This window comes from Pteronotus mesoamericanus, unplaced genomic scaffold (genome assembly GCF_021234165.1).
Source record: "Pteronotus mesoamericanus isolate MK-2021 breed Mesoamerican mustached bat unplaced genomic scaffold, CSHL_Meso_final contig_457, whole genome shotgun sequence".
Classification (NCBI taxonomy): Eukaryota; Metazoa; Chordata; class Mammalia; order Chiroptera; family Mormoopidae; genus Pteronotus; species Pteronotus mesoamericanus.
Window position 1 is genome coordinate 368,733 of NW_026555168.1, and position 22,921 is coordinate 391,653.

General features: G+C 48.5%; 1 protein-coding gene across 3 annotated transcripts in view; it reads right to left on the reverse strand.

The window, feature by feature from the left end:
• SMCO4 (single-pass membrane protein with coiled-coil domains 4) overlaps positions 1-21,584 on the reverse strand; it is a 64,316-nt gene extending 42,732 nt beyond the window's left edge. For 2 of the 3 annotated variants that reach the window (XM_054577697.1, XM_054577699.1), the window contains exons 1-2: positions 21,458-21,584; positions 10,625-10,689 (exon numbers count right to left, since the gene is read on the reverse strand). The gene's annotated coding sequence lies outside the window, so the exon portion shown is untranslated. The remainder of the gene's footprint in view (positions 1-10,624; positions 10,690-21,457) is intronic. The other variant, XM_054577698.1, reaches the window with a different exon arrangement.
• Positions 21,585-22,921: the final 1,337 nt, after the last annotated feature.

Genomic DNA, 22,921 nt, shown 5'->3' on the forward strand with positions numbered 1-22,921 from the left:
AACAACTCCATTCATTCATTCTGTATGCCTGTCCCAGAGAACAAGACGGTAACCTGCAATACCAGCACCAGGCCAGAGATGGACTCACACCTCACTTTTTGCACAAGTGGTGGCTGGTAAAGATACACATGAAAAATATAAACAAACTTACACTAAGTTAGCTCTGGTAAGCCCTTTAAAGTTCACACCAAAACTGAAGGCTGAAAAGGAAACAAAGGAGAGAATGGAGCTTATTAAGAATCAAAAAAGCCATTCCTTTCTCCTGAGTGACTCTCCTTGGGCAGTCTCAGATACAGGCAGCCCTCCATGCTTGGGTTGAATGTGGTAAAGACAAACACAGACCAGATTTAAAAACCAACAGCAAAGTGATGGGATCTCCCTCATTTGTAAACTCCCCTATGTGTAAGGCTCTACCAAAATGAGACTTAAGTCCAGCCCACTGGGCATACCTGTCTGAATATACTAGAAAAAAGAAAAACACATAAAAGCATGAGATATCATTTGGCAGACACTGGGGAAAGGGATACATTCTAAGCATATAAAATCAAGGAAAGAAAAGGTTATCAGGATCAACATCTGGCACAGAGCTACATGTCCCTTTTTAACAGAAAGTGGGATCTCTCTTTCCTGGCAGCCAGCATCATGTCCCTCAGGCCTGATAAGAAACTGGACACCTGGCACACAAAACAGAGCACTGGAGCTAAGAGGCTGAAGCATCTGGGTCACTCCCTTGTTTAAGAGAAAATAATACCAAGGTTCAGAGAAGTTCAGCAATACACCCAGGACCAACTGTTAACAGCAGCAAAGCCAGGTCTATAATCTTGGTCCCCTGGAAAGCCTTCCACTAACAACATGGATGGTGGTGATGATGATGATGCTAGCAGCTCCCATGTGCTGAAGAGCTTATCAGCAGCTATTACAATGAGGGCTTTACCTCATTGCAATTTATGCAATTTAACCCTCAACAAACTATAAAGTAATAGCACTATTATTAGCCCATTTCACAGAAAGCGGTGCGGTTAAGCGACTTGCCCACAATCACACGTTAGAAGCACAGGCAGATTTGCAACATGGATGAACCTGAAGAGCATTTTGCTAAGTGAAATAAACCAGATACAGAAAAACAAGTACTGTATGATCTCACTAATAGGCAGAATCTAAAAAAGTCAAACTCACAGAAGCAGAAACCTGAATGGATGTGGCCGGGGCGGGGGTGGGGGAGAGGCATGGAAATAGCAAAATGATGGACAAAAAGTACAAACTTCAGTTATAAGATGAGTAGGTTCAGGGGATGTAATGTACAGCATGGTGACTACAATTAATACTGTATTTTATACTTGGAATTTGCTAAGAATTGACTTTAAGTGTTCTCACCACACACACAGAGTAACTGCGTGAAGTGATACATGTGTTAATTACCTTGGCTGTGGTAATCATTTTGCAATGTATACCTATGTCAAATCAGCATGGTGTATTCTTTAAATACATACAATTTTTATTTGATAATTATACCTCAATAAAGCTGAATAAATAAATAAAAGGGATATAGTACAGCATAGGCAGATGGAAACTTCGGTCTAGCTAAAGTACAAAGCAGAAACCCTCTATCATTGGGTAATTCTTAGTGTCTACAACCTTTCCTTCCCAAGAAACAAAAACAATCAGCATTAAGGGATACAAAGAACGAAAAATTTTGTTAACTGTGGAGAAAGAAGTCTCAAGACTCTCTAGCCTAGACAATAGAACTCAACAGGCTCAGACTTGAAAAAAATTAGGTGCTAATGCCAAAACCTCATTCCTTTGAGACATTGTCCAGTGTCCAGCATCCTGTACCTTCAGCATGTCACATACTCGTTTTGAGTTTAATTCTGACTGAACAAGGGTGCTGCTAGGTCCAGTTGGTCACTTCAGAAATCAGTATTTACCAGATTATGGAGCTTCCACTAAAAATATTCCTGTGCTGGACACAAAATCACCAGTTTAATCATACACATAGTTATGTTCAGTTTCAGGAAAGTTGTGCTGCTTTAAAAAAACTGTGGTAAAAAAACGATCTTAACATTAAACTGAAAATATTGCCCTCTGATGAAATAAAAAGCACCTGGCTTTTCTAAGAAATACCATTCATAGTCTCAGATTTCACAATGATTGTCCTCTCTCTCATTGCCCACAGAAGAAGCTCGGTGTCTCTAACCTGCGAAACCAGAACATCTCCCCGAACGCAGACACCTGCTCCACCGCAACATTCACTTCCTTTCACTGCAAACCAAACCACAGGTTCGAACTTCTAGTTCAGTTCAAGATCTACAACCATCACAGACCTGGAGCTCTAGAGGGTGCCACCCACAGTGGATGGATGACTTAATCACTCTTAACATTAGGCATAACAACAAGAGGGGCAGATAAAGCTTCCTGACGGCTTATGAGATGCCAAGCACAGTGCTAAAGGCAAATAACTAGAGTTCTCTTTTCTAATCCTCACAGTAGCCCTCAGGCAGGAGCCCTCATTAAGGTCAGCTTAAAGATGGAGAAAGTGAAGCTCTGTAGGGTTGAGGAAGTTCCCCAAAGCCACACACTGGGATGTCACCCACAGAATTCAAGCCCCAATAAATCTGACTTCAATGCCTGACCTCTTAACTAGCACACACTGGCTGGCTGTCTGCATTCCTCACAAAGCCTGGAAGAGCCCGCCACTCTCATTTCCTCATGGACAAATGCAGGACGTGTTCTGACTTCTTCCAGGCGTTGTTCTCCCAGACAGACGCATGGACCAACTATGTACTCAGCACCAGGTTAAGGATGGAGGAAACATAAAAAGGAAAAGAGATCTCTGCCTCCAAGGACTTTACAATCTTACCTATATTAATCTAAACCATAATCTCTTTCTCTCCAGGGCAATTTTGACCATGAGTCACAGAGTCAGAAATATATTTCCATCATGATCAGGACACACACACACACACACACACACACGCACGCACGCACAAAGTTTTACCATGTGTAATGCACTAATATTTTTTATTCTGTCCCTTTTTTCTTTTTGTTAACATGTCAGACCACTACACTAATTCTGTACATTGAAGAGCCGTGCCCTAGAATACCCCATTTTAGCTTTAATTAAAAAAAAAAAAAAAGTCAGGAAGTTCATCCTTAGATCTAATTTAAGTTTCTTGGGCTATCAGGTTAATTAAATTTGTATGACTGGGTACGTCCTCAGGGCAGAGGCAGCAGTGTATCCGTTTAGTGAAAGCCCCAAGACCTGGAATCCGCAGACCTATGTTCAAATGCTGACTGGTTCACCTGCATGTCAGCGGGCTGACATCTCCAGATCCTGGCCTGTAAAATAGGAGATAATGCCACTCACCTCTTGGGCTCGTATGAAAGCACCTACCTGGTACCTATTTCTGTCTTCCTCAACAGAGGCGCTATGAGCATGGGGTAGGGAAGAGAACAAAGCCTGGTTTGTGGGACAGGCCTGCAGGCCAGGGGACTTTCAGCTCCACTGGCCCCACACAGCTCCCGACGCCCCCTGGTGGTTGAGAGCCACTTCTGGAAAAAAATGGCTGCAGTTACCATTAGAATCCACCCAACAGCCTTCTTCCCACCATGGTAAGCGATCCCAACTCCTTCAAATTTTTTATGCAGGTATCAGCTGTATTCCACATAAAAGTAGAATACATAAAATGCCTACACTATAACAGGGCACAGGCCAAGTCCCTGCCCCTGCAGAGCCTGCTGACACGCTAGGCAGATGGACAGGTAAACAGCTACCTGTAACTCACTGTGCCAGGTGGCATAGCTAAAGAGTGGGGACCCAAGAAGAGCGCCGGTCACACTAAAAAGTCTAGTCCTTAGTCCTATTTGCAATCCTCTTAGGAAAAACTACAGCTTGCAAATTTATAATATATAATTCACTGAGAGTTAGAGACGACCACCATGCCAAGCCACGGGCCCGGAGGAAAAGCACCCTTGTCTGCACCCACATCCGTATCAGGGCTCTACAACTCCGGCTCTACCTCCCTTCAAGACTGTAAGCTCTCTGAAGCCAGGAGTGACGCTAACTGCTCAAGATCACATGGCAAATATACACGAAATTGGAATCCCCAAAGATCAAAAATCACTGGTCATTTTCCTGGTTCCTGTGCAACTTGCCCTGTACTTGTCTACACTCAAACTTAAAAGAGAGAGGCCAGAAGGCCCAAAACTTAGACTTTAAAGTTGTCTCAAGGTAAGTAGATAGTTGTTGAACATGTAGGTACTAAAAGTACTGATGTGTCCGGTGTGCACATTTAAAATACCTCTGTTTCTCAAATCCTATTTTAGTATTTCTTCTTCTTTTTTTTTTTTTTTTTAAATCGTGGGCCTGGACACTTTGAGGGTGGCCATGTGGTGAACATGGACTTCCCAGGGCTCTGCTTCCCAGCAAAGGAAGCAAATACCTGCTGCTCCACCCCCAAACCAGACAGAATGGGAAAATCTTGGAAAGATTCTAGCTAAAATAAGGGTTCTTTGCTGACCCTTATGCTTTGACCTCTTCCTCTTGCTTTGGAAGGGCATTTGCAGGAAAGGTCAGCTACTGAGGCCCGTACAGGGGAGAGAGTTTCTCAGGCCTCTGCTTATGTAGCTGAGATCCATGATTTCCAAGTCACAGTGTTTTAAAATAAAGACAGAGAGTAATAACCCATTTGTTGAGTCCTGGGTGATTTTATATACGTTGTCTCATTTATATCTTATCACAGCTCTTTTAGATGTTATCCCCAATTTATAGGATGCAGACTCAAGAGAGGAAATGGCTGGGACGGAAGCTAGGATGGGTGCCGGCACTCGCTCCTGACCGCAGACACCAAGCACCGGCAGCGACTGAAGAGGGCATGCTTTCACTTTCAAAGTACACTTGAATTTAAATAAGCATCTCCTCTGATGTGTGTTACAAAAGTTTCAGAGGAACTCAAAAGTCTCAGGTCTGTGACATCCCTTAAGAATCCCCATTTGGAAAATGGGAGTGACGATGGCTTGCTGGGCGAGGCAATGCCAGTGCAGAGGAGCAAAGCACCTTACACTAACACACCAGCAAACACAAGGGACTGCGAGCAGCAGCGTTCCTGCCAGCACTCTGTAGGGAGCTGACGGGAAGGAACTGCAGAGAAAGACAAAGCAAACACCCACCCAAAGTTTGTGTTTACTCCTCAGAAATGTAGGGCAAGCAGGGAGTACTGAAGACGGGGGAACATGCGAGTCAACAGCCAGCGCAATCAGAGGAGGTGGTTAAAATGATTCCATCACCACCTACACTAGCTCGTGGATCTCACCATCTCACCGCACTCACCCAACGACTTGGGCAGGAACACCTAGAGAAAAATAGCATAATGGGGAAATCCAAAAAAGTGAAGACTGAGAATTCTGTGGTCCAGTAATCTCTGAGTGAGAGCCTAAAACACAACTCCAGTTCCACACAGAAGCTCCTGTGGGGTGGGGACCTGCATCCCCAACACTCACAGCTGGCCGCCTCTGGGAGGAAGGTCACACGGGGCCTCAGAACAGGTCCAGGAGCTGCAACCATGCTCCCCATTTCCAGCCAGGGACGGCTTCCATTCCCAGGGTTCCCAAGACCAGTGTGATATGGTGCAAAAGGCAGAGTCTGGTCCAAAGGACCTGTGTTCAAATCTCTGGCCCTGCTACTTGCACACTCTGCCTGTGGGCAAATTACTGCACCATTCTGACTGTTTCTTCACCTGCAAAGTGCGGACAATAATCCCCACCTCCAAGGGTGTGAGGATTAAATGAGAAAATGGACTTAAAGGGACCAACACACAGTACATCAGCAACTGGCAGCTATTACTAACAGAAAAAGAAGCGAACTGCCACTGGGTAAAAATTAAATTTGATTCCTTAAAAGAAAAAGATTTCATGAAGTTAGGGATGATCAACAATTTTCAGAAAATTCAAAGAAGCGGATGAAAAAGCTCCCCTCGCTGGCTTCCTGAAGGATTCTGAAAGCTCTCCACCACCGGCTTGCCTACAGGGACGCAGGAGTGTCCCGTTACTCCACACTCTTCACACTTTATATAAATACACCACACGACCAATCAGGGAGCCCTTGCTGCCAAACTTCTGGGCAAACAAGTCCGACAGGATTTGATACGGAAATTAAATGTCCATGCAGCCCCACCACACTTGGTTCAAAATAGATATTCATGACCTACTTAGCCTTCGAGTACTGCTCTCAAAGCCAAAACAAGTGGCCAGTGAGACAGGGCCACTGACTTCAGCAGGGCCCTGGACAGAACCCCTGGCCTTCTTCGTCAGATGAAACGTGCACTGAAACAGTGATGACTCAGAAATTATCTTGGCGGTAGCTTGACAGAAACCCTAGCTTTAAAACAGCTGATTCAAACAGCTTTTTTAAAGCACAGAGTCATAGAAGCCACGCTAACAATTCATTATCTCGGATTAGCCCCAATGATACCTTTTCATTCATTTAGATTGATGGCTCTATCTCTCACGACAGTCACTTTTCAGGCTACGTATCCATCGCCCTCATAACTGTTTCCCGAGCCTATGTATCTTCCCCAGGTCACAGTGGGTTCTGTGAGAGCTGAGACCCTGCCTTCTTGATCGTGATAGCCCACAGTGTCTCGGTGCGACGTGAAGCCAACATTCTGTCCATGGTGAAAAGGTGTGCTCCTGCCCTCCCCAGGGAGTCCTCCAGATCCCAGCCCTCAGATGCTTGGCTACTCAAGGTTAGAGAACAGAAACGGACAGCCTGATATCTGCTGTAAAGACAAAAAGAGAAGCAAAACCCGGGGAAAATGCAGCATACCTTCAACTACCCCATGGCTACAAAATGATCTGCTACGTTACAGTTCATTTCACCAGGGAGATGTGAGTCTTAGGGAGGGTGAACCCAACGACCTTGGCAGGGACACGTCCCAGGAAATCCCGGAGCATTCCACTAGGTAGACAGTGGAGCACTACACTCTACCAGCTAAGCAATGGTGAAGGATGCAAGCTGACGGCAAAAACAAAACAAAGCAAACCCAGTACTCCTTACATCCAAGTCCATCCTCCTCAAGTCTCTGAGGTCAGCCCCCAGATCCTCCACCCCCTACCACCGTACACTCCAAATTCCCATCACAGAAATTTACTTGACAGCCCTTTAGTGTACTTAGCACTTTTCTCCCACATCATGACGTGTAATCATCTACAATTGTGAAAGGCAAGTAGAACAAGCATTTTTATCACTCACTTAGAAGTGAGGAAATTAAGCCAAAGGATGTCTACCACATGGTAAAATCAGGACTACAGCACAGGCCTTCTAACTCATGTCCCTCCTCTAATACCACCCAGCATGGCGCACCCAGACCTGAGGCAGCCAGGTAGCTAAGCTCTAGACAACCGCTTTCTCCACTGCACCCCACTGCTGAGCACCTTCAAGAAGCAGAACTCTAACACACAGCCCTTCCCAACACAGGAGCCCATGAGCTTCAACCTTAACAAAAACAGGAGCACACAAATCATCCACCCTGGTGTCCCTCAGCAGGCAGCACCCACGTCAGCTGCTTGTACCCTGAGCCAGGTTGATCACCCACCCCCCTGACAAATACACAAAGCACAGCCCTAAAACTCTCAAAGGAGAGACACATACTAGTGACCGGCTTTCTGCAATCAAGTGGTGAGCAGGGGAGAGGGTAAGTAATCATAGACTCCAACCCTCACAAACCAGAGAATCAGTTGCCTCTCAAGCATGCCCTGACTGGGGACTGAAAACGCCACCTGGGCATATGTCCTGACCAGAAATTGAAGAGGCAACCTTTTGGTTTACCAGATAATACTCCAGTCAACTGATGAGCCACACCAGCCAAGGCTTAACATTCAAACTTTTAAAAAAAAAAAATACCCCACAGGTTCACAGTGAGGATTAAATAAGAACCTTGTAATGGCAAGCGCTTAACATCATCTAGCACACATTAAATGCTAAGAAGTAGGTATAATTTAAAACAATTTTAGTTATTTTTAATATAAAGACAATACATGATCATTGTAGAAAATGCTGAAAAATATAGAGATAAAAAAATCTCCTATGAGCCCTGACTGGTGTAGTTCAGTGGGTTGGGCATCATCCCACAAACTGAAAGGTCGCCAGTTTGATTCCCAGTCAGGGCACATGCCTGGGTTGTGGGCCGGGTCCCCGGATGGGGGTGTGCGAGAGGCAACTGATCGCCGTTTCTCTTGCACATCAATGTTTCTCTCCTTCTCTTCCTCCCTCCCTTCCCCCGCCCTAAAAAATAAGTAAAATCTTTTTTAAAAATCTATGATACCAAAATCATCACTGAAATTAAATTTTAAAAAGTATTTTATTTATTTATTTTTAGAGAGAAGGGAAAGGAGGAAGAGAGGGAGAGAAACATCAATGTGTGGTTCCCTCTCGTGCAACCCCTTCTGGGGACCTGACCTGCAACCCAGGCACGTGCCCTGACTGGGAATCAAACTGGCAACCACTTGGTTCACAGGTCAGCACTCAATCCAATGAGTCACACCAGCCAGGGCTAAAATTAAATTCTTTATAGTGTTTTTCCCCACACATAGGCATTTCTTAAATTTGGAATGTAATGTATATACAATCTCGTAGTCATGCTCCATTCTTTTCTGCCTTACCAGTAATTGCAAAAACAATTCTTACAATATCCAGAAATAAAGGGACTCTGTTCCAGGCAAGAATAAAAAGTTGCATGAAACTTGAGACAAGAGCAAGGAGCTCACGTTGAACAACTGGAGACACCTGCCCCCAGGGCCAGGCTGGAGATTTATGCCAAATCCCCTGCCACCTGTCCCTGCTTTCCCCAGCAACAGAGTTCGCCCAGAAAGCAGGCGCTCTGGGGGGGTCTGGCCAAGCAGGACGAAGGCCACAGGGGGAGCTTTGTGGAAGCTCTGCATGTGTCAGTCTCCACAGGACAAAGGGCTCATGTCCCTACTGCCCTCAAGGAGCTTCGACTGTGACCAGAGGAGAGGGTGTGGGAGAGGACAGGGACCATCTCATCCAACCCCAGGTTGTTCAAGATGAGATGACAACAGAGGCCCAGGGAGGCAAATGACTTCCCCAAGGCCACAGGGATGTCACCAGTCCCCATATGCGGCCAGAGCTCCAAGCTAGCTCAAGCATGCTAGATGCTGGGAACCCAGAAAAAAAACTGTCAAGGCCCACAACCAGTAGATCCTGCCTATCGACAAGTATTTATTTATTAAGCACTTGGGGTGTGTTAGCACAGAAACAAAGGCCACCCTGGGCACAGGAATGGAGGTGTTTTAGGGGAATACTTGGCACCCTGTCTGGCTCCCACTCTTGGGTGAGGCCTTTCTGCCTCTAACCCAGCCAGACTCCATAGACTCCTGGGGATGCTCCCTGAGTCAAAACTTCCTCTATCATCTGGCGAAGAAGGCTACAAGGTTTCAAAGGCAGCTCCTCTCAGGAAGCACTTCTGAAGTGCTGGGGGGAAGCACACCCAGAAATAACTCTGGCAGAGGAATTACAATCTCACAACACATTTTTCATGCTCATTTTCTAGCTCGGAATAGTCTTCGCAACTTTCATTTTGCGTGGATGTGTGTTTTGTTTGAGGAGGGTGAGGGAATAAGCAAGTGGCTCCTAAAGGCAGTTCCTGAAATCCTTCAGAAGAGCAGCTGCTCCTGGCTTCCAGTGCCGGGGAATTCTATTTCCAGCTCCGCTTACGGCAGAGGGGGACAGTGCCAGTGGCCCCCCCAGAGAACCTCCCTCGGCAGGCCACTCTTGGCACTGCACTAGCAGGTGGAGGCTGGGAAGAGGGGCCAGGTCTCAGGCAGGCCCACCCACGGCCCACTTCTCTGGAGCTCTAATAGTAGCCATGTCAGGCCCTTTCCCTTGGAGGCCCAAAGAGGAAATTAAATGTCAGCCGGATAAGGAGATTTCCCTTCAGCTCTGATGCCCAGGAATCTGAAATTACGAGTCCCACAGCAACCGTGCAAACCAAACCGACTCAGGCTTCAGACCATCAGGCCACGTGTACGAAGGGCAAGCACCGCCTGGACCTCCTTCTTCTTTTGAGTAACATACTCAGATCACAGGTCTAATTGTTTCTATGGCAAAAGAGAACACCACTGCCTAAAACCCTGCAGGTCAGTTACAAAGTGGGGAGCGGGCGGGGTGGGGAGGACAGGGCCCCGGGCCTGTACACGGTGACCACACCACCACTCACTCGGTCTCTGCACAGGTACTTCTGGACGGGCCTCCCTGCCCTGTATTTTCAAGGCCAAGTATGTGTGGCCTGCTGCCCAAGGGAGCTGACTCAAGTCTTTTCACAGCATAGTGACTTTATCCACAGAAGGACCTGGAGAGCTGCAGACAATGAGCTCGCACACTGACCAGATTTTCTAAACCTGGCGGGGTGATGCGCTTGTTAACCACAGGAGGCCAGAGCAGGGCCTGGCTCAGCCTCCCCCAAAACAAAAGGGAACAGTTATTCTATGGACCCCTGGCTCTCAGGATACCTAAAAAGAAAAGGCCTCTGCCAGGGCCCGAGGGGGAGACACAGCTCCTGGCAGGGCTGCTGCAGGGCCGAGTGTCCTGGCAGTCCCCGCTCCCCAAACTCACCTGTCTACTTTCTCTTCTTCACCACTGCGATTTAAGTGTGGGGAGGCTGGCTGGTGACAAGGCATCTAGAAGGAGAGAACAGACAGGAAAGGGCAGGGGATCAAGGGTCAACTGAGCACTAACATTCGAAAAAGAAACTGCAGAGCAACAGCTGCTGGAAAATATCGGAGGACACGCACACCCCCACAATGGCCAACTATGTGAATGGAAAAAAGTCCTAAATGAGCTGGTCCACGCCAGTCCTGCTTTCCGTCATGCTCACAGCCACAGAAGCAGCTCCCGTCTCACCAGAGCCGAAGGCCCCAGGCCCCTCGAAGACTGACAAGAACCTACGGGATCCCCCGTCCCCTCACACACTTCAGCGACCTCAGGGCCTCTCTCTCCCTCTCTCACGCGCACAGGACTTCAGCCATGCTGTCCCTACAGCATCCCAGCAGATGCACGCGCCCACCTCAAGGCCTCTGCACTGGCTGCCCCCTCGGCCTGCCCTGCGCTCCCTCCACACTGGCCTGCCCCTGCTCCCCTCCTCCTCGGGGAAGCCCAGACACTGCTCGGCCAGCCTGCTCTGACCACCTTCCCGCGCCTCCCTCCTGGCCTCTGCCCGGGCCCTCCTCCTGCTCTTCAACAGTCATCTCGCCGCCTCCCACACTGCGCTGCGTTGAAAAGGTTCCCCCAAAAGCCATGTGCACCTGCCACCTCAGAACGTGTCCTCATTTGAAAATAGGGTCTTTGCCGGTACAACCAGTTTATATGAGGACACAGTGGAGTAGAATAAGCCCGGATCCAAGAACTAGGGTCCTTATAAGAAAACGGGAGAGAGACAGACACAGGGAGAAGGCCATGCGACGGCAGAGGCAGAGAGCAGAGCTGGCCTGCCGGGAGCTAAGAACAGCAAGGACTGCCTGCAGCCAGCAGGAGCTAGGAAGGAGGATGGCACAGATGATCCCTCAGAGGCCCCAGAGCTGCGAGAGAATGAATTTCTGTTGTTTAGGCCATTCTGTGTGTGGTCCTTTTGTTACAGGAGCCCTGGGAAACAAATAACCACATCATGACTTTCATTTACTATCTGCCACCCCTCACTAGAAAATAAACCCCAGAAGAAACAGGATTTAAGCTTCTTTTGTTCAGTACAAGATGCCCAACACATAGAACAGCGTCTGGCACCAAGACGGCACTTAATAAATATATGCTGAATGAATTCTGAGTGAATGAAGATAAGCTGAGGAGGGAGGCAGGGGTGCTATACTCAGCCTACAGAGGGCAAAACTGAGAGGCTGATGTGCTAGCTTTGCTCAGCAACAGAAGAGCCAGAACCAGAAACTGAGCTGGGACTTTATTTCATAAATAATATTGAGCTCCTCCAGGTACCAAGTACTCCTCAGGACAGCTGCCACTCGCCGTGATCACTAAAGCACGTGGGGCAGAGGACAGAAAGGACAGGTCCCCGGCCCCGCCCTCCCCCGTGGAGGGCTGCAGCCCTGAACCGGGTGGCCCACCCCGGGTCTCAGGGTCCTCATTTGCAAAGTGAAGTCTGCCTGCTCTCTAAGGCGCAGGCAAAGCTGGCTTTGATGTGTGCTGCTTCTGAGGAGCCTTCTCAGACCAGGGGAGCCAAGGTGAAGTCTCCGTTCCGCGGACTAGCGTTGAGGGCAGTGCATCAGCACTTACCACACAGTACTTGGACAACCTCCTCATACCAGAGGCCACTGTCACCTTGTTTGCAGAGTTAATTTTCACATCCATTACCTGGACTCATGTCACAGTCCTCGGCAAGCCATGCAGTCTGCCCAGGTCCCACCTGCATCCTTGCTGAGTGGCCCTGCTCCTCCCAGACGCACAGACAAAGAGCTCACACACCCAGCCCTGCTTGTGAGAGCAGGCTGCCTTGTCCCCATCTGAACCCCCGCAGGCTGAGGTCCTTTAGAAGTCCTGCGTACAGCCTTGCCCACTTTCAACCTGCAGTTCTCAGACCTCCGGTTTGGGTAAACCATCAGCAAACAAGTTAGGGGCTTCAAATGAATTTGCTGTCACACATGAACATACATGCACACACACACATGCATGGACTTCGCTCATTGAGTGGTATAACTGCAGGTGGTCAGGCATATGAAGCCAGCACAGACATCAACCGACGGCCAGCACTGTAAGGAACAGAGTTAGAAGGCACAATTGTGAGCTCGGGAACAGGACAGGCCTGTGTCTGAATGCTGGCCCTGCCTCGCCCTGGGCTGTACTTGATTGTACGTTCTGCACTTCTGTGACCTCATCTCACAAGGGCCTCAGGAGGCAGACCTTTGCAAAGTGCCTGACACTGTGCAGTATTTTTCCCCACATCTGGAAGTGGGCAGCACGTGGCAAGGTGGAAAAGAGAGAAAGAATCCCAACCCCCAGAGTGAGGACACCTGGACCCCATCTTTCTCTGTGAATAGCCAGCCACGGGCAGGGGCGGCACTTCCCCTTGCAGGGCCTGGCTCAGCCTCCCCCAAAACAAAAGGGAGCAGTTATTCTACGGACTCCTGGCTCTCAGGATACCTAAAAAGAAGAAAAAGGCCTCTGCACTTGGGACCTCGGTGTCTCACAGCAGGCGGGCTGGTGTGAGCGGAGAACACCAGGCCTGCCCTCCTCTTCTCCGAAGGCTCGCTGCCCAGCCTCCCGCCTCCAGTCAGCTCTTCACCTCCGGACCTCCTCTCCGTAACATTGTTAGATTAGAGGCAGTTTTATATTTAGCAAATGTAATGCGCATTCGTGCATCTGATGACATTTATTAAGGAAAAAGGAACACAGATATGAGTAGTCGGCCCATATAATTACTTAGTCCTTACCAGGTAATATGCTGAGAGCTTTACAAACATTACTCTCTGAATCCTCACAACAGCCCTGTGAGGTAAGTACTACTATTATTCCTGGCTTACAGATAAGGAAGCTGAGGTAGAGGGAGATAAACTAACTTTGCTCCCATACGGGGCTCAGTAGGAGCTAGAATCCCCGTGAGTGACCCTGGAGTCTTCACCACCCAAGGCTGCTGCCTCCGTCACTCTTCTCTCTGTCCCCTTTGAATGGCAGGTAAAGGACACTGTTGTCAGTCGACCAGAGCTTCCCAAAACCCCCTGTGCAGCTGAGACTGCAGTGACGGCTGGGGGACACCTATTCATGAGGGCCTCCAGACACCTCCTCTGCCAGGTCAGGCCTTGGAACACCTAAGAAACCATGGCTTCTCCCGAAAGCACCCTGGCTAAAGGGCAAACTGTCACAATATTCCAAGGAGCCAGAAGAGAGGGGAACTGATCACCGCACCATTGGAATAAAAGGCCCACCGCACACAGAATCTTGCTTCACCCCATTTATGGAGGCTACTTCAGAAGCAAGAGTGTCTAATTTTCTGGCAGGCAATCTTTAAATGTCCTCCCAGGTCAGCTCCCCGGTCTGGAATCCCTGCCTCAGCCATGCAGAGCGGACTGGCCTGCATGTGCTGTTGTTATACATGCTTGCTTCCTCCAGGGAGAGGTTGGCAGAAGTACTTCTGCAGGTTACACCAAAATTAAAGTGCTCTATTATAATACCTAGCCTCTCGGAGAAGTGAAGAGAAAGCAAAAGCAGAAGCATTTGCTACCAGGGCCACATGGCCACCCCTGGCGACAGGCCGCTCACACCTTGGTTCCTGAGGGCTCAGCTCCCTCATTTTCCACCGTTACTAGGACACGCCAATTATGCTCCAGAGGCCAAATGAGGAGTCTCACAGCCTTATCAGTAATCAATGAAATGCCCACTCAACACAATCCACGTCTTTCACCTAGAAGAATGGCAGCCCACAGGGAAATGGGCAGCCTCCTCCAGTCCTTGAAGCTTAAACCAGTACAGCCCTGGAAAGCACAGCATGCATACCGCCATAACAGCTTAAAGGTGTAAACCTTTGACACACCAGTTCTGCCCTGAGAAACGTGTGTATGTGTATAACAATATGTATGTATGAATGAAGATATAACAGCTAAGCCAATGAGTTAGTTCAGATGTCTATCAATGGGGGCTGCCTCATAAATTATGATCTATCTATACTATAAAATATTTTGTAGACAAAAGACAAATTAAAAGAAAGAAGAGCTACATGCATGAAAAGATCTATTAAGACATATCATGGGAAAAGAGCAAAATGATATGACGCAACCAGATTGATGCTTACAAAACAACACTATATGTATTTGTCTCTCTACAGGTTGATGAACAATATCACAAGCATCAAACTGCTAAAACTGGTTGTAGGGAGAACCCAGCAGGGGGGCAGTGCATGCAAGAGGGGTGCTGAATGAAGGAGGACGTTGCATTTTCTTGTTTGTACTACTGTGTACTCTTTGAACGGGAGGGTAAGGCTTAAGAGCATAATAGATTCATGTATTGTCTAAATCATTAAAAAAATTTTTTTGAACTGGTAACAAAAACACCACTACCACCACTAAAACAGGGTTCTTGTTCTGGTGTGAAAATTACCACACCAATCTGAACAAGTTTGGTGCCACACTCCCAGGTCTTCCCAAGAGTGACAGATCAAGTTCAAGTCCACTTTCTAAGCCACTGATGAGAAACAGGATTGGACTCAACAAGCAAGAAGGACAATGTAGGAGGCAAGGAAAACTTTTGGAAAAGCTCTGTGGAAACTGCATACCGGCCCTACCCTGAACCTGCACAGCCCCCACACTCACTACTCTGGGACTTTCTACCTCTCACCCTCTATCATAGAATGAGGGGGGGAAAAGCAATAACCAGGATTAAGAGAATTTCCTTTCCCACAGCAGAGGGAAAGCCACCTGCTGTCACCAGCGGGGCTGCTTCCAGCAAAGCCAACGAAAAGGCCTGGCCAAGCTCCACCTTCCCGACAAAGGCGCGCGTGTGCCAGGCTCCTCAGACTGCGGGGGCTGCCAAGAATGGCAGCCTCGAAGCCCACTCATTTGAGTCCCCTCCACTTCGGCAGACAGCCCAGGCATCTTTTCACACGTACTACGAAATCCAAACTGAACCAGTATACAAATCAGATGGTTTTGCCAACAAAACAGCAACAGTGTGGAAAAAAGAGAGATAAATCAATGGTATCCTGGCTAAATATATATCTATTCTTTCTGCTTGCCAGGAGAAGCACTTCTGTAGACTCAAATATTTTATTTGCATCTTTTTTTTTGCTTCCCAGTAATAATTAAAACAAACACACACACACACCCCTAAACATGAAGCCAAAAGGGGGAAAAAACCCAAGGGGCTTTGCTTATTAGCACTGAATGTTTAAGGGGCAGGCATGACAGCGAACATCCCCAGGCAAAAATGTTCCTCCCATTAAAACAGGTAACCTGTTAGCACCAAACTCACAGTGCATTTTAACAGCCTGCAGCTAGGGGGCTGCCAAGAGGTGCCCTGAGGACAAAGGGAAGAGGTCAAATCTGGAAGCAAAGGGGCAAGCAGAAAGCAGGGGAGCTGAGCCTTTGCAGGCACTCACCACAGAGATGGCTTATGACTGCGATGCCAGGAAGCAGGCAATCCAATAAAAGTAGCCCTGGGAATAAAGGTAACCCTTCTTGCAACAAGGACACACTCCAAATAAAGCTGAAACCTGACCGCTGGCCTGAGCCGAGCGAGAACAAACTACCTGAAGGGCATGGGTATCATGCCATCTGGAAAAGAAGCCCAAGCCAGTTTATTACAAAGTCTGGCACTGACTGGAGCAGAGGGCATGAGACCAGCACATTACTGACATGACAACTGTACATCCTGATGGGGACATGTGGACATCAGCCACCAGAACCAATCATCTCCCCTTGCTCTGATCCAGTTTACCCGAGTATGGCCTGGCTCCCCACTGAGACGGCCCCCTTCAGGGGGAGGGTGGTCCCACCGCCTCCTCAAAGGGCTGATCACCACTGTGAACTCACCCAACACTCCCCCCCTTTCTCAGCTCGCCCTTGCATGCTTGGTGACATGTCAGCCTCACCTCGAGGCAAATCAACTCTTGGGGAACAGGCAAGACTGAGGATCACACCCCTAGTGGATCCACGGGGTCCACCAGGAAACAATGAGGTGTAGACTACACTCCAGGAAAGTTTCCTTCTTTGGGGGCTTTTTTCCATCAGTGCTTTCTGCTTTGTTTGAATGCTCCAACCAGCATTTCCTAAATGCGGTTGAGAAGCCTAAATTCCATCCTCTGAGACACTCCTAGAAAGGCAAAAATAGTAAGGCCAAGGAGTGGGCAAAAAGAGGGGAAGGCGCTTTCAGGTTTTACTCAGGCACCTTCTCCACCTGTCAGAATGAAGCCAAATGAGGCAACCTTGGTTTCTGCAGAGATTGCTTTCAGTCTACACAGTTAGCATCTGCAGCACAGGAGGATAGAGGGGCACTAAGCACTATCCCTCCTGCCACGTCCCCTTTTCTCCATTACCACTGCCACTGCCTTAATGCCGTAAGTTCAAGTCCTCATCATCTCTCACACCAATTTCTCTCATGGACTCATTTCTCAACTCCTGACTTCACACTCCACACAGCCCACAGAGCTCCATTTCTCTACAATACAGACCTGACCCTCTCTCCCTTAATGAAAACCCCCAGCCTACAGGATCAAGTCCAACCCTGGCAGGACATGCGTGGCTTCTGCCTGCACAGGTCTTGGAGGCCAACAGATCTCAGCTGACGTTTGGAGTCACCACATGCAGGCTCCATGGACGCACACATGTTTCTGTGCCCACATCTCCTCTCTGCACTGGGAATAACACGATCAACCTCCAGAGCTGCTGAGAAGATTAAACTCAACTTGTAAAGAGCCTAGTTTTGTGAGAGCAGGCGCTCGCTACTCTGCCGCACCCCAGCCGGCCGTGGAGTCTGTGCTCATCACCTCGCTGCACTGCTGCTTCCTAAAGAAGAACATGCGTGAACTCAAGAAGGCACATTCAAAATCAAAAAATCAAGAGTCATAAACATAAAAGTTAGACTTCCAAAATGTGAAAGAAACCAAAATTAACCCATTATCAAAGTAACGCAAGAGGAGGAAGGGAAGGGGAAGAGAAGGAAAACATTACTTTGGGAGGAAATGCTTTTAAAATATTTATCTCTATGACTTTTTTGGGGGGGTGGGGGGACAGAACTTCCTTTCTTCCAAAGATTAGGAAAATTAGACTTCAAAAGCTCACAAAAAAACATGCTTCTATCTTTTAACTATTTCTTAATTAATATCTTCAGAGAACTAAAAAGGACTTTTGTAGATTGTCTGAATCTTAATAAAATTCTCAGAGAAATTCTGGCATCAGTCACAACAAACACCCTCTTGGAATTTCATTTCCTTTTCAGCATACAACTTCCTACTGGAAGCTCATTTATGATGCCACAACCACCACTCCAAATCTGCCTGGAACATGAAGCCTTCAAAACCCCATAAGAGAGCCTTATGGGATTAGATGGAAACTGGCCCTGTATTTAGTCAAGTCTTAGGTCTATCAGATTTCTCCCATGCCAAACTTTCCAGCTTTTACTGTTAGATTCAACTCTTCCATCTCCTTCCTAGCCCACAGCTGCCCTGCCATCTACCTTACGCTATAGCTCCTCCAACACCTCCTTCCAGCTAGAAACCCCCCAAATTCAGTTTTTCCCTGCCCGCAAAATGAATAAAAAAGGAGAAAAGGGTACAAAATGGGCAAAGGGAACCTAGCTACATTAATCTTCACCTTCCTATCAAAAACCTGTCCTTTCTGGCTTCTGGTTTTGTTCCATTCCATCCTTTTAGGTGATGGCAGGACCTAGAATATTTACTGTGTGTGGGGGGGTTGGAATGTGAAGGCAAAAGTGGGAAGAATTATTCATAAGCACTTTTAAAGTGTACTTTAAAAGCCTTTTTCCCTTGAGGACAATTCCTACTGGAGGACTTAATCAATGCCATTATCCCAAGTGCCTATGGGGAAAGGGAGCAAAAGGGGCTGAAGCCAACCTTACTAAGCATCAATGCAATTCACAGGTGTATGTCATTTAACAGAAGGCAGATAATAATATCCTGATTTTACAAATGCAAAAACCAGGCTGAGAGAGGCCTGGCAATGGGCTCAGGATGAATACTCGGGCCCACCAGACACCCAGACGCATGGACTCATAAGCATCCAGTGTCCCCAGCTGCTTCTGTTACAACACTATCCTAGACTGGAGTTACTTCACAGTTCACATGTTGCTTTCTATATACATTGCATCACTTAAAATCACAACCCGATAAGATAGCTAAGAATTCCTTTTCCACTATTTTAAAAGGCTGTTTGGTTTCAAAGAGCAGCAGTAACTTGTGCGAGCCAGCTGTAACACAGCTGTGCCCTTCCTGAACTATTTTCTCACCTCACACTGCCTGATAAATGGTAGGGGCTCAAATGGTAACTATTATCAGCATCATGATTTTCATTAATTTAACAGCCCTTAGTTAAAGCAAAATTTAAACATATATACATATTACAGATATTCTGAAGAGGCAACCTAATTAGTCTAGACAAGCCTTTACTTGTTGGAGAGGATATAATTCTACCACTACCTCAAACTCAGAGATAACCACTAACTGCAGCTTCCAAGAAACTGACAGAACAGGATTACTGATAATGATGTGGTCGAACTCAATACGGATTTTGAAAGCCACTAATGGAAGAAAATAGGACAAGAGCATTCAGTTATAAAATACAAAAAAAAACCCTCCTGTCCTTCCAGCATCATGGCTTGATCATTAATGTGCTGTTTGGCTTGGCCCTGTCACTTCAACTCTGTGATGACCCTTAGTATCCAAATCTGGACGGCCAACAGGTGACCCAGAAGTTCTAGCATGAAGCTACTCAGACGGTCTGGGAACAGGAGTGGCATGAACAGTTATTACCTAAAGCTCTTTTTAATGTCATGCATTTAAGGCACTGTTTGCCTATTAAGGACACTCACTTTAAAAAGAAACCTGGGAAGTTCAGAAATGTCATATGCAACAGAAATTAGCTCACCACTTCTTAAGCTAGAATGAAAAAGATGACAAGTGTGGTGGCACTAGGATCCCAGCATCAGTCAGACAGAAGGAAATCTACAGTAATATGGCAATGAGAAATCCTGGGGTTGTTCTTCGAGTAAGGTTGCACCAGATCAGTCCAACTGAGCATCCACTCCAGGCTTGAAGGTTAAAACACACACACACACAAAATTTCAGATCCACAAGTGAAATATACATAATTATTTTTTTAGTACAGTTAACCACTGTAAAGAGAGCTGGACAGCCATGTACACTAAATGCCTCATGAGAACAGTATTCATACTCTGTCTAGTACCAATTATTACTGGCTCTTGGTTTTGTTTTGCTTTTTGCCATCATTCTTGCTTCTCATCTGTTTCAAGTCCATCAAATTTCTTTATGAGAATAGGCTGAGGTTGATTTTGTGTGGCTAATCTAGGCTCACAAGGAAAAAGATCTGTCTCCTTCAGAAACCTATTCCTGCCTCCATCATATTGTATAGCGCGCCCTCTCTCTCTCCTTATACCCCATTTCACAGATAAGGGATCTGAAGTCCAGAGAGGACGAGAGACTCATTCAAGGTCATACTCCCTGCTAAAAAGGCCCACAGTGTGGGTCTCCAGCTCTATCACTGCTGCAAATGATCTGGCATACTTGTGTCTTGAATACAAAGTTTATTTGCGGAAGAAAACAATAAGCCAGTATGAGTCATCTCCATTGTTGAGGAGCACCACACAGGTTGTTCTAATTAAGTGTCCTCCAAAACCACTTGTTTCTAAAATAACTAACCTCAGCCAGAGAATAAAAGGCCATGCTGTATACCTCCTTCAGGACACTCACGACCCTGTGAGCAGATGTGCTGCTAGCCTAACCCAGGGAATCAGACCTTGGCTGTACTGGAGAGGGAATGGGGTGGGTGGGTGGGGGAGGACACAATCGTGTTTTCAGGCAGCTCCCTGCGACGGCTGATTTCACGGAGCCCATTCATACTCACCTTGGAACCCCTAAATATCTCATCCACTCAGGGGTCCCTCCTCAACTTCCCCAGGACAAAAGCACTGCAGTCTGGGAAGTAAAAGTGGCAGATGAGGAGGGGCGGTGCTCAACCCAAGCAGAGAGGAAGCAAAGCTTAGCACCCTCCCCCACCCCCTACAGAAACTCCCCATCGGGTCTTCGGACGCCGGAGGTGTCCTCCACTCGGAGCCTGACCCTCTCTCAGGGTCTGCCCCGAAACAGGGGCAGAAGAGGCAAAGCCCACTCCCCAGCCCTCTACCCTGCGGCCGGCTGGTCCTCCAGCCCCCAGAGCTTGTACCCCATGGGGCCTCCCTCCTTCCTCCTCACCCGCAAGAGCCCCCGGCCGGACACTTGTCGACTCCTGCCCGAGACCCCAAGCGCACGCACTCGTTTCTCCCCGCCCGCAGCGGACCCGCGTTTCCTGCCTTCCCAAACCGGGCGCCCCCGGTTGCCCCGCCTCCGGCCCGGGACCCCCTCTCACCGCGTCCTCCCGACCCCCGAGTCCGCCGGCATTCGCACTTCCTGCCCGGCCCACGCAGGCTCGCAGTGCGCCCCAACTTTTTCCCCGCCGTGGCCCGGGCCCCGCAGCAACGGGGATTCCGCGTCCGGAGCTGCAACGGCCGGGCGAGCTCGCGTCTCCTCGGCCCCAGCCCGCCCAGCCCGCACGAGTTGCGCTTGGGACCAGCTCGGCTTTTGGGCCTCCGCGGTCACCTCGGCGCGGAGGCGGAGCCGGCGTGGCGGGAACCCCGCTGTCCCGGCGCCGGCACTCCCGTCCAGGGCCGGGTCCCCGCGCCCGCCCGCTCGCTCGCTCGCTGGCTCCACGGCCGCGCGCCGCTCACCTCCTCCCGCGTCGCCGCCACTGCCGGGAATACGTGGCAGTAGCCGCCGCCGCTCGCGCGCCTCCGCTCTCCTCTCGGCGCCCGCGCCTGTAGCTCCGAAACACCGGACCGCAGCGCCAGGCGCCCTCTGCCGTCGGGAAGCCGGATCTTCTCGCCCTAACCCTAACTCTCCCGCCGCCCTGGCCCTAGCCTGGGCGCTCGCCACCCTCGTCTCCCCTTCCCCCACCCAGCCCCGCCCTGGCCCGGCCGCAGTTCTCGCTTCCTACCTGGGGCGGCGGAGGCGGGAGACTCCTCCCGCGCGCGGTCCCCGAGCCAGACGCTCCCTCCAGGGAGCCTGTCCTGGCCACCGTTTTGCTCGGCGCGCTTCCCCAGGTTCCTGCACTGCCGGGGCAGAGCTCCTCGTCTGAGTTGAGTTGATAGGTTTCCTGCTTTTCTGAAGGCCTCCGCCTCGAAGTAGTAAAATCGGGAGGAGGTGATGGATAGAAGAAGAGCATGCATGTCCCTAAGGTTCACCATTCTCTCCTAGGGCTAAGGTATAGCCCTACCTGATTACTGAAGTGCCCAATATATACTTCTTGAGGAAGCAAAAGAGTGAATAAATGACTAGAGTAAGCTTTTATTTTTTTTAATTGTTAATGATTATGCTCTTACAGTTGTCCCAGTTTTTCCTCCTTTGCCCCCTCCACCCACCCCACCCACACTCCCTCATGTACTCCCCACATTGGTTATCCATGTTCATGGGTCATGCATATATGTTCTTTGGCTACCCTATTTCCTACCAGGTCTGTCTGGGAAAAGTCCAACTATTGTTAGTATAATGAGAGTGTTTTGCATGACAGAGATGTAACCTGGCAGCCAAGGAGAGTGGACTGGAATGAGCATGCGTGAATAATGAGCCTTCACTATACTGGTCAGTGGGGGTGGTAGATGCCCGCTGAGTGAGCATATGTACTGTGTGGCCACAGCATTCAAAATGACTGAGCTAATAGAGCAACAAGTCTGTATCAAATTTTGTGTTAAGCTTGGACATTCCTCTGCCGAAACTATTCAGATGATTCAGAAGGCGACAACTATGGGCAACTGGTGATTGGCAGCTTCATCATGACAACCACCGGTCATGTATCGACCCCCTGCAGAGATTTTGGCACAACATTGAATCACCCAGGTGACTCAGCCCATCTACAGCCTAGATTTGGAGCCCTGTGACTTCTGGCTTTTCCCAAAACTAAAATCACCCTTGAAGGGAAAGAGATTTCAGACCCTGGATGAGATTCAGGAAAATACAACAGGTTAGTTGATGGCAATTGGGAGAACTGTCTGAGGTCCCAAGGTGCTTACTTTGAAGGAGACTGAAGCGTCATTGTCCTATGACAATGTTTCTTATATCTTGTTCATGTCTCTATTCTTCATATTATATGACTGGATACCTTCTGGACACACCTCATATGTTCTACATCCCCATGA